General features: G+C 40.1%; 1 protein-coding gene and 1 non-coding gene across 2 annotated transcripts in view; both read left to right on the top strand.

Annotated features, from left to right (window-relative positions):
* The window catches only part of adgrv1 (adhesion G protein-coupled receptor V1), a 469,843-nt gene that overhangs the window by 411,733 nt on the left and 42,654 nt on the right, over positions 1-15,456 (top strand). The window lies entirely within an intron of this gene.
* On the top strand, positions 4,852-4,925 carry trnai-aau (transfer RNA isoleucine (anticodon AAU)). Its single transcript has one exon. It is a non-coding gene; the product is annotated as a tRNA-Ile (tRNA).

Here is a 15,456-nt window from a genome sequence, read left to right as displayed (position 1 = left end):
ACTTCTCAGTTTATGTCCACAACCTTCTACTATACAGGTGCGAGGCATGATTTATAATCTAGAATGTTTACCAATTTACTGTTGGCCCAGCAATAAGGTGGCAACTTGTCTAGGGTGTGCATTGCCTTCCGTCCGAATGCAGCTGAGGTAGGCTCCAGCACCTCCCTCGGCACCCCGGATAAGAACAAGCGGTAAAAAATAGATGGATGGAAGGAAGCCTGCCCCCCCCCCCCCCCCCCCCCCCTCTCCTTTGTAGAGAGGAGGGGGCAGAGCAAAAAAGAAACGGCAAATCAACTGGTCTAAAAAGGGGGTCTATTTAAAGGGGGGGGGGGGGGGTGTCACCCACATCTGCGGTCCTCTCCAAGGTTTCTCATTGTCATCCCAGTTGGTTGAGTTTTTCCTTGCCCTGATGTGGGCTCTGAACCGAGGATGTCGTTGTGGCTTGTGCAGCCCTCTTAGACACGTGATTGACAATACAATCAGCAAGATAAAACGGAGCTAGATCGTGTAGTGTTTTATACGTAAGCAGTAAAGACTTAAATTTGAATGAAAAGGGGAGAGAGGGAATATAACTTCCACACTCAGAGAGCAAGCAATAGTAAGGCGTACTAACGGTGAGTGCGTGCGGCATGTGAGCATGCAGACCTCGGCACGGAACCACCTCTTGCACGATAACAAGCAGGAATGCATCATTTAAAGGCTAATCTGTGTGAGAGTGTCGAGGAACATGCGGGACTCACGTCACCCAAACATGTGTTCCTGCACGTCTGTCCAGACCTTAAGACGGCTGAGAAAGAAAGAAAAAAAAAAAAAAAGAACATGTAGCTGAAAAAAAAAAACAACAGCGTCTATTTCAAGCTATCAACGTTCCAAGAGGCGTGTTTACATGACGAGATGTTCTTTTCAGCTGATTGAATAACTCACACATTCAAATCCGAACGCATGAATAGGCCGGGCGAGGTTTGCTTGCACAGAACTGTTTTATTTTTGCAAAGTGATGACTTTGTTCAAATGTTTGTACTTTTTTTTTTTTTTTTTTTTTTTAAAGCACACTTAACACTTTGTACTGTACACACTGTACATTTGTCTTGGTCCAGGTTTCAAGTGACTTCTTAGGGTTTTTTTTTTTTTGCAAAGCCTTAACATGCGCCCTGTAATGCCATGCTTGGAAATTACTCTACAGCAGGGGTCACCAACCATTTTGAAACCAAGAGCTACTTCTTGGGTACTGATTAATGCGAAGGGCTACCAGTTTGATACACACTTAAATAAATTGCCAGAAACTCAATTTACCTTTAATAAATGTCCTGAGCAAGACACTTCACCCTTGCTCCTGATGGGTGCTGGTTAGCGCCTTGCATGGCAGCTCCCTCCATCAGTGTGTGAATGTGTGTGTGAATGGGTAAATGTGGAAGTAGTGTCAAAGCGCTTTGAGTACCTTGAAGGTAGAAAAGCGCAATACAAGTACAACCCATTTATCATTTATCATTTATATAAAAAAATAGGTATTTCTGTGTCATTCCGTCGTCGCACATTTTTTTCCCTTTTATGGAAGGTTTTTTGTAGAGAATAAATGATGAAAAAATACTTAATTGAACGGTTTAAAAGAGGAGAAAACAGGAAAAAAAATTTAAATTAAATTTCGAAACATAGTTTATCTTCAATTTCAACTCTTTAAAATTCAACCGAAAAAAAGAAGAGAAAAACTATAATGATATTATGTATTATTATTATTTTACAGGGGCTAACTTAGTTTTACACCTACCAAGGCAAGCTTGTTTATAGAGCACAATTTGTACAGATGCATAACATTACAAGAAGGCAAACGAAATCATAAATAAAATCATCATAGAAATAAACTTATTTAATTAGAATAAAAATACTTCCAGTAGTCATAGGAACACATATGAGCTCACGCCGACCCCGACAAACAAATTAATCATGTGGCTTGCACATGGCCGGTTTGCTCAGTTTGTTAGAGCGAGGTGCTGATAACGCCAAGGTTGCGGGTTCGATCCCTGTACGGCCTACTTATTTTTTTTAGCACTTAGCAATACTGCTACATGATGCTTCGAGTTACACTTGAGCTGGATCTGCTCTATTAGCCTCATTTTTAGCCACCTCATTGTTAGCCACCTCTTGCTAGGGATTATTTACAATTTAGAATGCATTAAAAAAAGAAAAATATATGTTTAGTTTAGTTTATTAAGGATCCCCCATTAGTCTACACCACAGTGGAGACTTTTCTTCCTGGGATCCAGGCAAAAAAACATCACACAATCACAAAACAAAAGATTACAATGCAGTGTAACATGATCGATAATACAAGTTTGTAATAAAAAAATAGCAACAACAAAAAAACTGTAATTTTGAGTTTACATAATAATGTTCATACCAAAAAGAGCAATGTAAAAATAGATAAAATCAAGATAAAATCAATATAAAAATGACAACCAGAAACAAGAATGAATTTAAGCAAAAAATAAGTCAAAACAATTTGTTCTTGTCTCACATAAGGATTGTGAATGATAGGCAACATTTAAAAAAAAGTGCAGTTCCCCTTTAAGAGTGTTAAAAAGTTGCAAAAAATCCATGTACAGTTAAAATTGTCTTGCCAATTATTGTATTAATATTATTTATTATAATATAATAATAATGATCATATAATCTAATATTTATTTTATTACTTTCATTATCCGTATTACTATTATTATTTGTGCCAGCAAAAAAAAACAACAATAACTCTAAATTTACATAATAATGTTCATACCAAAGATAAAGAGAGCAATATAATAATAGATATATATATATTTTTGCTAAAATAAAACAAAGAACCAATGGCCTTTAATATACACATTAGTGTACCAAAGACAGTAAGTGACAAAAGAAGTACCATAATGAATAAAATATGACATAAAGTACATACAAAATCAAGATAAAATCTATATAAAAATGATTAACACAAACAAGAATACATTTCAGCAAAAAATAAGTCAAAATTATTTTTTCTTGTCTCACATAAGGATTGTGAATGATGGGCAACATTTAAAAAAAAAAGTGTGGTTCCCTTTTAAGAGAGTTTAAAAGTTGCAAAAAATCCATGTACAGTGAAAATTGTCTTGCCAATTATTGCATTAAAATTATGTATTATAATATAATAATGATAATCATATAATATAATATTTATTGTATTACTTTTATTATCTGTATTACTATTATTATTTGTGCCAGCAAAAAAACAAAAAACAATAACTCTGAGTTTACATTATAATGTTCATACCAAAGATAAAGAGAGCAATATAATAATATATATATATATATATATATATTTTTTTTTTTTTTTTTTTTTTTGCTAAAATAAAACAAAGAACCAATGGCCTTTAATATACACATTAGTGTACCAAAGACAGTAAGTGACAAAAAAGTACCATAATGAATATAATATGACATAAAGTACATACGAAATCAAGATAAAATCTATATAAAAACGATTAACACAAACAAGAATAAATTTCAGCAAAAAATAAGTCAAAATTATTTGTTCTTGTCTCACATAAGGATTGTGAATGATAGGCAACATTTAAAAAAAAAGTGTGGTTCCCTTTTAAGAGAGTTAAAAAGTTGCAAAAAATCCATGTACAGTGAAAATTGTCTTGCCAATTATTGTATTAAAATTATGTATTATAATATAATAATAATAATCATATAATCTAATATTTATTGTATTACTATTATTTTCTGTAATACTAATATCTGTGCCAGCAAAAAAAAAACAATTACTCTGAGTTTACGTAATAATGTTCATACCAAAGATATAGAGAGCAATATAAAAAAAAAATATATATATATATATTTTCTTTTTTTTTGCAAAAATAAAACAAAACCAATGGCTTTTAATATACACATTAGTGTACCAAAGACGGTAAGTGACGAAAAAGTACAATAATGAATAAAATCAGACAAAAAGTACATACAAAATCAAGATAAAATCAAAATGAAAACAATAACCACAAACAAGAATGAATTCAAGCAAAAAAATAATTTAAAACAATTTGTTCTTGTCTCACATAAGGATTGTAAATGATAGGCAACATTTTAAAAAAAGTGCAGTTCCCCTTTAAGAGAGTTAAAACGTTTTAAAAAATCCATGTACAGTTAAAACTGTCTTGCCAATTATTGTATTAATATTATGTATTATAATATAATATACTAAAAATCATATGATCTAATATTTTTGGTATTATCTGTATTACTATTATTATCCGTGCCAGCAACTTGAGGGTTCCTGGTTCGATGCCCACCTTCTACCAACCTCGTCATGTCCGGTGTGTCCTTGGGCAAGACACTACACCCTTGCTCCTGATGGGTCCTGGTTAGGGCTTTGTATGGCAACTCCAGCCATCAGTGTGTGAATGTGTGTGTGTGAATGGGTGAATGTGGAAATAGTGTCAAAGCGCTTTGAGCACCTTGAAGGTACAAAAAGGCTATACAGGTATAACCCATTTAATTTTGTCTTGCCAATAATTGTGTTAATATTATGTATTATAATATAATAATAATCATATCTAATATTTATTGTATTACTTGTATTATTTTCCAGTGGTTAACATATTTTTCCACTTGTCAAGGCAAGTGTATATATAGAGCACAATTTGTACATGAGGCAATTAAAAGTGCAATTAAAATTACAAGACGACGAATAAAAAAGTAAGTAAAAATAAAATCATCATAAAAAAAAAAAAAACAACCTGAATTATTAAGTTGAAATAAAAATACTTCCAGTAGTCATAGGCTTGGATATGAACCCACACTGACCCCCACCAACACAAATCAAACCTGCTGTCTTTACACGGCCGGTTAGCTCAGTTGGTTAGAGCGTGGTGCTAATAACGCCAAGGTCGCGGGTTCGATCCCCGTACGGGCCACTTATTTTTTAAGCTACTTGTCGTGGTCCCTTAGACCGTTAGGGACATGTAATGAAGGAAATAGCGAAAGTGAAATGAGTGCGCCACAGTACACTTAAAAAGATTAAAATTGTTATAGTAAAAATAACATGTTGTTATGAATGTTACTAGATTACATACACTATATTGCCAAAAGTATTCGGCCACCTGCCTTGACTCACATATGAACTTGAAGTGCCATCCCATTCCTAACCTATAGGGTTCAATAGGATGTCGGCCCTCCTTTTCCAGCTATTACAGCTTCAACTCTTCTGGAAAGGCTGTCCACAAGGTTGCGGAGTGTGTTTATAGGAATTTTCCACCATTCTTCCAAAAGCGGATTGGTGAGGCTCTCAGTCTCCGTTCTAATTCTTCCCAAAGGTGTTCTATCGGGTTCAGGTCAGGACTCTGTGCAGGCCAGTCAAGTTCATCCACACCAGACTTTGTCATCCACGTCTTTATGGACTTTGCTTTATGCCAGGGGTCGGGAACCTGAGAGAACCATGAAAGCCAAATATTTTAAAATGTATTTCCATGAGAGCCATATATATTTTTTTTTTTAACACTGAATACAACTAAATATGTGCATTTCTAAGTAAGACCAACATTTTTAGAGTATATCAAGTCCCTCATTCCTTTTAATAACATTGTTATTTTGAAGCAAAACCAATAATAATTAAAATACTTGTTGAACCGGTGCGGTAGGATACGGATGGATGGATTAAAATGCATGAGAATGTTTTATATTTTGAACGTTATTTTGAACACTGTGTTTACCAGCGGAATTATTCATTACTTATCGTGTTAAGTAATGTCAGCAAATATTTATCTGAGAGCCAGGTGCAGTCATCAAAAGAGCCACATCTGACTCTAGAGCCAGAGGTTCCCTACCCCTGCTTTATGCACTGGTGCACAGTCATGTTGGAAGGGGAAGGGGCCCGCTCCAAACTGTTCCCACAAAGTTGAGAGCATGGAATTGTCCAAAATGTTTTGGTATCTTGGAGCATTCAAAGTTCCTTTCACTGGAACTAAGGGGCCAAGCTCAACTCCTGAAAAACAACCCCACACCATAATTCCTCTTCCAATATATGTCACACTCGGCACAATGCAGAATGAAATGAAGCGTTCTCCTGGCAACCTCCAAACCCAGACTGGTCCATCAGATTGCCAGATGGAAAAGTGTAATTCATCACTTCAGAGAAGGGGTCTCCACCGCTCTAGAGTCCAGTGGCGTGGTGCTTTACACCACTGCATCCCACGCTTTGCATTGGATTTGGTGATGTATGGCTTAGATGCAGCTGCTCGGCCGTGGAAACCCATTCCATGAAGCTCTCTGCGTACTGTACGTGGGCTAATTGGAAGGTCACATGAATTTTGGCGCTCTGTAGCAACTGACTGTGCAGAAAGTCTTTGCACTATGCGCTTCAGCATCCGCTGACTCTTCTTTCTCAGTTTATGTGGTCTACCACCTTGTGGCTGAGTTGCTGTTGTTCCCAAACTCTTCCATTTTATTATAATAAAGCAGACAGTTGACTTTGGAATATTTAGGAGCAAGGACATTTCACGACTGGATTTGCTGCACAGGTGGCATTCTATGACAGTTTGACGCTGGAAATCACTGAGAGCGGCCCATTCTTTCACACATGTTTGTAGAAACAGTCTCCATGCCTAAGTGCTTGATTTTATACACCTGTGGCCGGGCCAAGTAATTAGGACACCTGACTCCGATCATTTGGATGGGTGGCCAAATACTTTTGGCAATATAGTGTATATATGATTACAGAAGTGTAAATAATATTAGAAAAAAAATGAGGACATTATTAAATGTGAAAACAATGCTTGACCTACATTTGAACAATGAACCATAACATTGAATCCAAATAAAAGTAAAAATAAATAAACAAAATCAATCAAGAATTAGAATTATTTAAAAAAAACATCCATCCATCCATCCATCATCTTCCGCTTATCCGAGGTCGGGTCGCGGGGGCAACAGCCTAAGCAGGGAAACCCAGACTTCCCTCTCCCCAGCCACTTCGTCTAGTTCTTCCCGGGGGATCCCGAGGCGTTCCCAGGCCAGCCGGGAGACATAGTCTTCCCAACGTGTCCTGGGTCTTCCCCGTGGCCTCCTACCGGTTGGACGTGCCCTAAACAGCTCCCTAGGGAGGCGTTCGGGTGGCATCCTGACCAGATGCCCGAACCACCTCATCTGGCTCCTCTCCATGTGGAGGAGCAGCGGCTTTACTTTGAGTTCCTCCCGGATGGCAGAGCTTCTCACCCTATCTCTAAGGGAGAGCCCCGCCACACGGCGGAGGAAACTCATTTCGGCCGCTTGTACCCGTGATCTTATCCTTTTGGTCATGACCCAAAGCTCATGACCATAGGTGAGGATGGGAACGTAGATCGACCGGTAAATTGAGAGCTTTGCCTTCCGGCTCAGCTCCTTCTTCACCACAACGGATCGGTACAACGTCCGCATTACTGAAGACGCCGCACCGATCCGTTGCTCTCCAAACTAACGGCTCAGTTCTCGTCGTTCACCTAAAACAGTGTTTTTCAACCAATATGCCGCAGCACAATAAAATATTTTTTGCAAACCAGTAATTGCAATCAGCAAATGTGCTGTTTTTGAGTGTCTCTGCTGCCTAGAGCTTGGCAGAGTGACCGTGTAATACTCCTCCGTGTCAGTTGGTGGCAGCAGGTAGCTAATTGCTTTGTAGATGTCGGTAACATTGCTTGTCGTGATCACAATATGCGGGAGGCACCGTGTAGGCCATGGGTGTCAAACTCTGGCCCGCGGGCCAAATTTGGCCCCGCCGTGTAATTTCACTTGCCCTTGAGGCAATATCAAATTAACATTAGAGCTGGCCCGCCGGTATTATACACCGCATTCAACGCTAATACTCATACTTGCCAACCTTCTCAATTTTCCCGGGAGACTCCCGAAGTTCAGTGCCCCTCCCGAATTTCATCCCGGACAACAATATTTGGGGTGGGCTTTAAAGGCAGTGCCTTTGGCGTTCTCTACTACCTATCTCCACGTCCGCTTTTCCTCTACAAACAGCGTGCCGGCCCAGTCACATAATATATGCGGCTTATACACACACACACAAGTGAATGCAAGGCATACTTGGTCAACAGCCATACAGGTCACACTGAGGGTGGCCATATAAATAACTTTAACACTGTTACAAATATGCGCCACACTGTGAACCCACACCAAACAAGAATGACACATTTCGGGAGAACATCTGCACCGTAACACAACATAAACGCATCAGAACAAATACCCAGAACGCCTTGCAGCACTAACTCTTCCGGGATGCTACAATATACACCCCCCGCTACCACCAATCCCCGTCCACCTCAACCCCACCGCCGAAAAGAGGCATTCAATTTTTAATTTAAATTTTATTTGATATGCCATTGATATTTTCTAACTATTATTATTATTTGAAACTCGATTTGCATGTCACTATAAAGTTATATAAGCCTTGCTTGTTCAATATTCAATGCAAAACTTGTTTGGGTCCCTATTAAAAGGTTAATTTGTTCAACCTCGGCCCGCGGCTTTGTTCGGTTTTAAATTTTGGCCCACTCTGTATTTGAGTTTGACACCCCTGGTGTAGGCATACTTGCCAACCCTCCCAATTTTCCCGGGAGACTCTCGAATTTCAGTGCTCCTCCGGAAATCTCCCAGGGCAACCATTCTCCAGAATTTCTCCCAATTTCCATCCGACAACAATATTGGGGCCTGCCTTTAGCGTCCTCTACAACCTATCGTCACGTCCGCTTTTCCTCCATACAAACAGTGTGCCGGCCCAGTCACATAATATATGCGGCTTTTACATACACACAAGTGAATGCAACGCATACTTGGTCAACAGGCATACAGGTCACACTGAGGGTGGCAGTATAAACAACTTTAACACTGTTACAATTATGCGCCACACTGTGAACCCACACCGAACAAGAATGACAAACACATTTCGGGAGAACATCCGCACCGTAACACGACATAAACACAACAGAACAAATACCCAGAACCCCTTGCAGCCCTAACTGTTCCGGGACGCTCCCCCACCCCCTTCATCTCCTGAATTCAGAGGTCTCTGTCAGGCTTTCCCCTGACAGTTTGTTTGTGTTTTAGTTGTTTTCCTCTGCGTTTGTCTTTGTTTCCTCTGTGTTTAGTATTTCCTGTTTTTGGTTCGTGTCAGCGCTCTTATTTTGTCAGCTTCCTGTTTGTCTCCCCGTGTGCTGTTTTCCCTCAGCTGCGGCTAATTGGCACCTTGCCACACCTGGGGTCAATCAGCCCGCTCCTATATTACCTGCTTTGTTCCTCCAGTCAGTGCTGGATTGTATTGTCATGCCACATTTCGCTCTTGTTTCGTTGCTACCTGTCGTGTCTGGCATCGTTACAGCTACTACCTGTCGTGCTACATTGTGTCCTTGTCGTCGTAGCGGTAAGCTGTTCTTGTTAGCCATTAGCTGTTTCCAGTTTTTCTGTTTGCTACCCGCTAGCTTCCATGCTAAGTTCCGTTTTGTTTTCTAGCTCCAGTGCTAGCTCCCTTAGTTTGTTATCCGCCCACGTGCGTGCTTTTTGTTTGTACCCTTTGTTTGTTGTAGTTCTAGTATTTTAAATTAAACTATGTTTCCCTGCAAAATGCCTCCCTCCTTCTCTGCATCTTGGGGTTCGTCAACTACTAACTTTGACAGTCTCAAGGTTGGCAAGTATGCGTGTAGGTAAAAAGGTATCTAACACTTGGGGCGGCATAGCTCGGTTGGTAGAGTGGCCATGCCAGCAATTTGAGGGTTTCAGGTTCGATTCCCGCTTCCGCCATCCTAGTCACTGCCGCTGTGTCCTTGGGCAAGACACTTTACCCACCTGCTCCCAGTGCCACCCACACTGGTTTAAATGTATCTTAGATATTGGGTTTCACTATGTAAAGCGCTTTGAGTCACCAGAGAAAAGCGCTATATAAATATAATTCACTTCACTTCACTCATACCAAAAATAAACAAAAGGTATTGAAACTTAAGGATGCAAAACGAAGCTAAAACTGAACTGGCTGCAAAGTAAACAAAAACAGAATGCTGGAGGACAGCAAAGACTTACAGCGTGTGGAGCAGACGGCGTCCACAAAGTGTATCGGTACATGACATGACAATCAACAACAAAATAGGAACGCAAGACAATAAGTAAAACAGGAAAACAGCAAAAAACTCCAAATACTGTATTTCCATGAATTGCCGCAGGGCATATACTATGCGCCTGCCTTGAATTACTGCCGGGTCAAACTTGCTTCCCAAAATAGTTAACGCATGCTTAGTGTTACTGCCTGGTCAAACTCGTGACGTCACGAGTGACACCTCCCCTGTCATCATTTTCAAAATGGAGGAGGCTGATTTCACTACCGGCAATTTGAAATTGCATAAAGGGAAGAAGAGTAAGAGCTATTCAGTAGGATTTAAGGTACAAGCTTACATCACACTCAAATTATTACTGCATACCTTTGGTAATTGCCGGAGTGAGAAGAGGTTTTAAAATAATTAACGCATGCTTACATTTACCGCATGCCTTTGGTAAGTGCAGGAGTGAGAAGAGGTTTTAAATTAATTAGCGCCCCGGCGGCAATTCAAGGAAATACGGTAAGTCATATGAGATGTTACAGTACACCAACTTTGAGACAAGAGCTATAGTGATGCATGCTTTGAATTCATATCCAACAACTGCGAAAACGTCATTTTACCGTCAATATCGGCTGCTGAGTTTCATTTTTTTTATATTTTCTGCTGGTGGTGTGCCTTGGGATTTTTAAAATGAAAAAAATGTGCCTTGGCTCGGAAAAGGGTGAAAACACTGACCTAAAAGAACCGCTTAAAAGACTCGACTTGTTCGCGAACGCCCCATATTTAATTACTTTAGCCGTTGAGCATGCACAAGTCGATATGTCCACTTTAAAATCACATGCAGGAGAATCCTCAAGCGTTACAGAAAAAATAATTCAAGCAGTCGCTCAGTTCTTTTGCAGCCCGCTTCCTTTTTGGCGCTGGGAACCTGTTCTACAGCGGCGGCGCAGTGGAGCGGAATGTGCTTACATGCTTGGAAAAGTCAAAGTGGGAGGGAGGAGGACGGGGCAGATGTGCGAGAGAGAAGTCCGAGTGGTTGATGGGACAGAAACACCCTGAGTGGGCATCAGGCGCGAGTGGGCTAAACGTGTGACGCAGACAGGGGGCGAGGATGGCAGAGCTGAAGCGGTGGAAGTGGCACCTAAGTGAAACGCGGGCCCCGTGTTTCCACCCTACTTGTGAAGTGAAGTGTCCAGCACACCGACTAGAGCAGGGGTCGGCAACCCGCGATGCGGCTCTTTAGCGCCGCCCTAGTGGCTCTCTGGAGCTTTTTCAAAAATATATGAAAAATGGAAATGATGAGGGGAAAAAACATATTTTTTGTTTTAATTTGGTTTCTGTAGGGCATGGGTAGGGAACCTACGGCTCTAGAGCCAGATGTGGCTCTTTTGATGACTGAATCTGGCTCTCAGGTAAATCTTAGTGGACATTGCTTATTACGGTGAGTAATTAATAATTCTGCTGGTAATCACAGTGTCAAAAATAACGTTCAAAATATAAAACATTCTCATGCATTTTAATCCATCCACCCGGTTTTTACCACACCTGTTCAATAAGTGGCATTAATGGTAAGAAGTTTTTTTATTTATTCAATCAATCAATCAATGTTTACTTATATAGCCCTAAATCACTAGTGTCTCAAAGGGCTGCACAAACCACTACGACATCCTCGGTAGGCCCACATAAGGGCAAGGAAAACTCACACCCAGTGGGACGTCGGTGACAATGATGACTATGAGAACCTTGGAGAGGAGGAAAGCAATGGATGTCGAGCGGGTCTAACATGATACTGTGAAAGTTCAATCCATAATGGATCCAACACAGTCGCGAGAGTCCAGTCCAGAGCGGATCCAACACAGCAGCGAGAGTCCCGTTCACAGCGTAGCCAGCAGGAAACCATCCCAAGCGGAGGCGGATCAGCAGCGCAGAGATGTCCCCAGCCGATACACAGGCAAGCAGTACATGGCCACCGGATCGGACCGGACCCCCTCCACAAGGGAGAGTGGGACATAGGAGAAAAAGAAAAGAAACGGCAGATCAACTGGTCTAAAAAGGGAGTCTATATAAAGGCTAGAGTATACAAATGAGTTTTGTTTTAAGGTGAGACTTAAATGCTTCTACTGAAGTGGCATCTCGAACTGTTACCGGGAGGGCATTCCAGAGTACTGGAGCCCGAAATGAAAAAGCTCTATAGCCTGCAGACTTTTTTTGGGCTTTGAGAATCAGTAATAAGCCGGAGTCCTTTGAACGCAGATTTCTTGCCGGGACATATGGTACAATACAATCGGCAAGATAGGATGGAGCTAGACCGTGTAGTATTTTATACGTAAGTAGTAAAACCTTAAAGTCACATCTTAAGTGCACAGGAAGCCAGTGCAGGTGAGCCAGTACAGGCGTAATGTGATCAAACTTTCTTGTTCTTGTCAAAAGTCTAGCAGCCGCATTTTGTACCAACTGTAATCTTTTAATGCTAGACATGGGGAGACCCGAAAATAATACGTTACAGTAGTCGAGGCGAGACGTAACAAACGCATGGATAATGATCTCAGCGTCTTTAGCGCATTTATTGTTGGTTAGCTTCAGAATAACAATGTTATTAAAAAGAATAAGATACTTATTATACTCTAAAAATGTTGGTCTTACTTAAAAATGCACGCATTTAGTTGTATTCAGTCTTAAAAAAAAAATTGTATGCCTCTCATGGAAATACTTTTAAAAATATTTGGCTTGTATGGCTCTCTCAGCCAAAAAGGTTCCCGACCCCTGCTGTTGGCTGGACAAACATGACACAAACCCACCTAATTGCTATAAAGCACACTGTTTATATTAAACATGCTTCACTGATTCGAGTATTTGGCAAGCGCCGTTTTGTCCTACTAATTTTGGCGGTCTTTGAACTCACCCTAGTTTGTTTACATGCATAACTTTCTCTGACTTTCTAGGACGTGTTTTATGCCACTTCTTTTTCCGTCTCATTTTGTCCACCAAACTTATAACGTTGCGCATGTATGCACGAAGGTGAGTTTTGTTGATGTTATTGACTTGTGTGAAGTGAGCTAATCAGACATATTTGGTCACTGCATGACTGTAAGCTAATCGATGCTAACATGCTATTTAGGCTAGCTGTATGTACATATTGCATTACTATGCCTCATTTGTAGCTATATTTGAGCTCATTTAGTTTCCTTTAAGTCCTCATAATTCAATTTATATCTCATGACGAACTATATGGCTTTTAATTTTTTGCGGCTCCAGACAGATTTGTTTTTGTATTTTTGGTCCAATGTGGCTCTTTCAACATTTTGGGTTGCCGACCCCTGGACTAGAGGCTCGCCAGTGAATTTGGACATTTGACAAGGTCATTTTTAAATAACAATGATAATAATAATAATAATAATAATAATGGATTACATTTATATCACGCTTTTCTATTGTTGAATTGTTAAATACTCAAAGCACTGACAGAGAAGTGGGAACCCATCATTCATTCACACCTGGTGGTGGTAAGCTACATATGTAGCCACAGCTGCCCTGGGGTAGACTGACGGAAGCGTGGCTGCCAGTTTGCGCCTACGGCCCCTCTGACCACCACCAATCATTTATTCATCATTCATTCACCAGTGTGAGCGGCACCGGGGGCAAAGGGTGAGGTGTCCTGCCCATGGACACAACGGCAGCGACTTGATGTCAATAGGTGGGAAGCGAACTTGCAACCCTCAGGTTTCTGGCACGGCCGCTCTACCCACTACGCCAGGGGTGCCCATTACGTCGATCGCGATCGACTGGTCGATCTCGGAGGGTGTGTCAGTCGATCTCAAGCCAGGCATTAAAAAATAGACATAAATATGAGCAATCATCAATCATACCAAGACTTCACTTTCGTCAGTTGTTTGACATTCTCGGCACCCGAGGATCTTGTGAGATGACGCTGGCTGCTGCGAGCTCATATTTAAGAAAAAAATCACTAACAGGGCGGACGCAGAGAAACACATTTTATTTCTAGAGACTCCGTACCTACTGTCAAAACTCTAAAGACCGACTGCACAGTTCCTGTCTTCACCATAAAAGACCTGTTTCATCCTGCCTGTGCTAACAAAATAAGAGTCTCAGAAAGCTAGCGTGCACAAGCTAGCAAGCTACGGAGTTTGATGCCAATGTATTTCTCCCCCGCCCTCAGCGACCGCTTTCTCACTTGCTTGCCCACCCGCACAGTCACTGACGTCACTCACCTGCTGCCAGACATTAAAGGGCCACACACATATGCTACTCTCATAACAAAGTGTTTAAAAACGAGTATGCAAGTTGGACAAATGAGATGCCAAATCCAACCACTTTCATGTGGTATTGGACAGAAAGGAGGACTTTTTTTTTCCTCCATTTGAAAATGCGGACGTTATCAGCACCACTGTCTAATTCCAATCAATGCAAGTCATCAGAATCAAATACACCAACTTATATTCTTGTCTTCATGAAAGAAAGGAATCTATGTGTGTTAAACATGCTTGTATTATCATTAAACACCATTAACTTGTTAACAAAAATGTCTCTTTCAGAAATAAATAAATATAAATTATATGAGGATATAGGAATGAGGTAGATCTCCTCGACTTGGTCAATTGAAAAGTAGCTCGCCTGCAGAAAAAGTGTGAGCGCCCCTGCACTACGCCATGCCATCCCAAATCCCCACTACAGGCTAGGACTGGTGAATTACCAGATTTTCCAGTCCATAGAGGCACCAGTGTATAAGCCGCAGTCACTAAAAACTAAAAAAAAAAAAAGTTCCATATATTAGTCACACTGGACTATAAGTCGCAGATATATGCAGTCGTGGTCAAAAGTACAGACGTGTACAGATGAGACGTGTTGTGGGTGTAGGGAAGGGGTCACCAACCTTTTTGAAACCAAGAGCGACTTCTTGGGTACTGATTAATGCGAAGGGCTACCAGTTTGATACACAGTTAAATAAATTGCCAGAAATAGCCAATTTGCTCAATTTACCTTTAATAAATAAATCTATATATATATATATATATATATATATATATATATATATATATAAAATGGGTATTTCTGTCAGTCATTCCGTCGTACATTTTTTTTTCCTTTTACGGAAGGTTTTTTGTAGAGAATAAATGATGAAAAAAACACTTAATTAAACAGTTTAAAAGAGGAGAAAATAGGAAAAAAATCTAAATTAAATTTCTAAATATAGTTTAATTAAATTTCGACTCTTTAAAATTCAACCGAAAAAAAGGAAGAGAAAAACTAGCTAATTCGAATCTTTTTGAAAAAATTAAAAAAAGAACTCATGGAACATCATTAGTAAATTTTCCTGATTAAGATTAATTTGAGAATTTTGATGACATGTTTTAAATAGGTAAAA

Source organism: Nerophis ophidion, linkage group LG01 (genome assembly GCF_033978795.1).
Source record: "Nerophis ophidion isolate RoL-2023_Sa linkage group LG01, RoL_Noph_v1.0, whole genome shotgun sequence".
Classification (NCBI taxonomy): Eukaryota; Metazoa; Chordata; class Actinopteri; order Syngnathiformes; family Syngnathidae; genus Nerophis; species Nerophis ophidion.
This window is presented reverse-complemented; position numbering and strand designations above follow the sequence as displayed.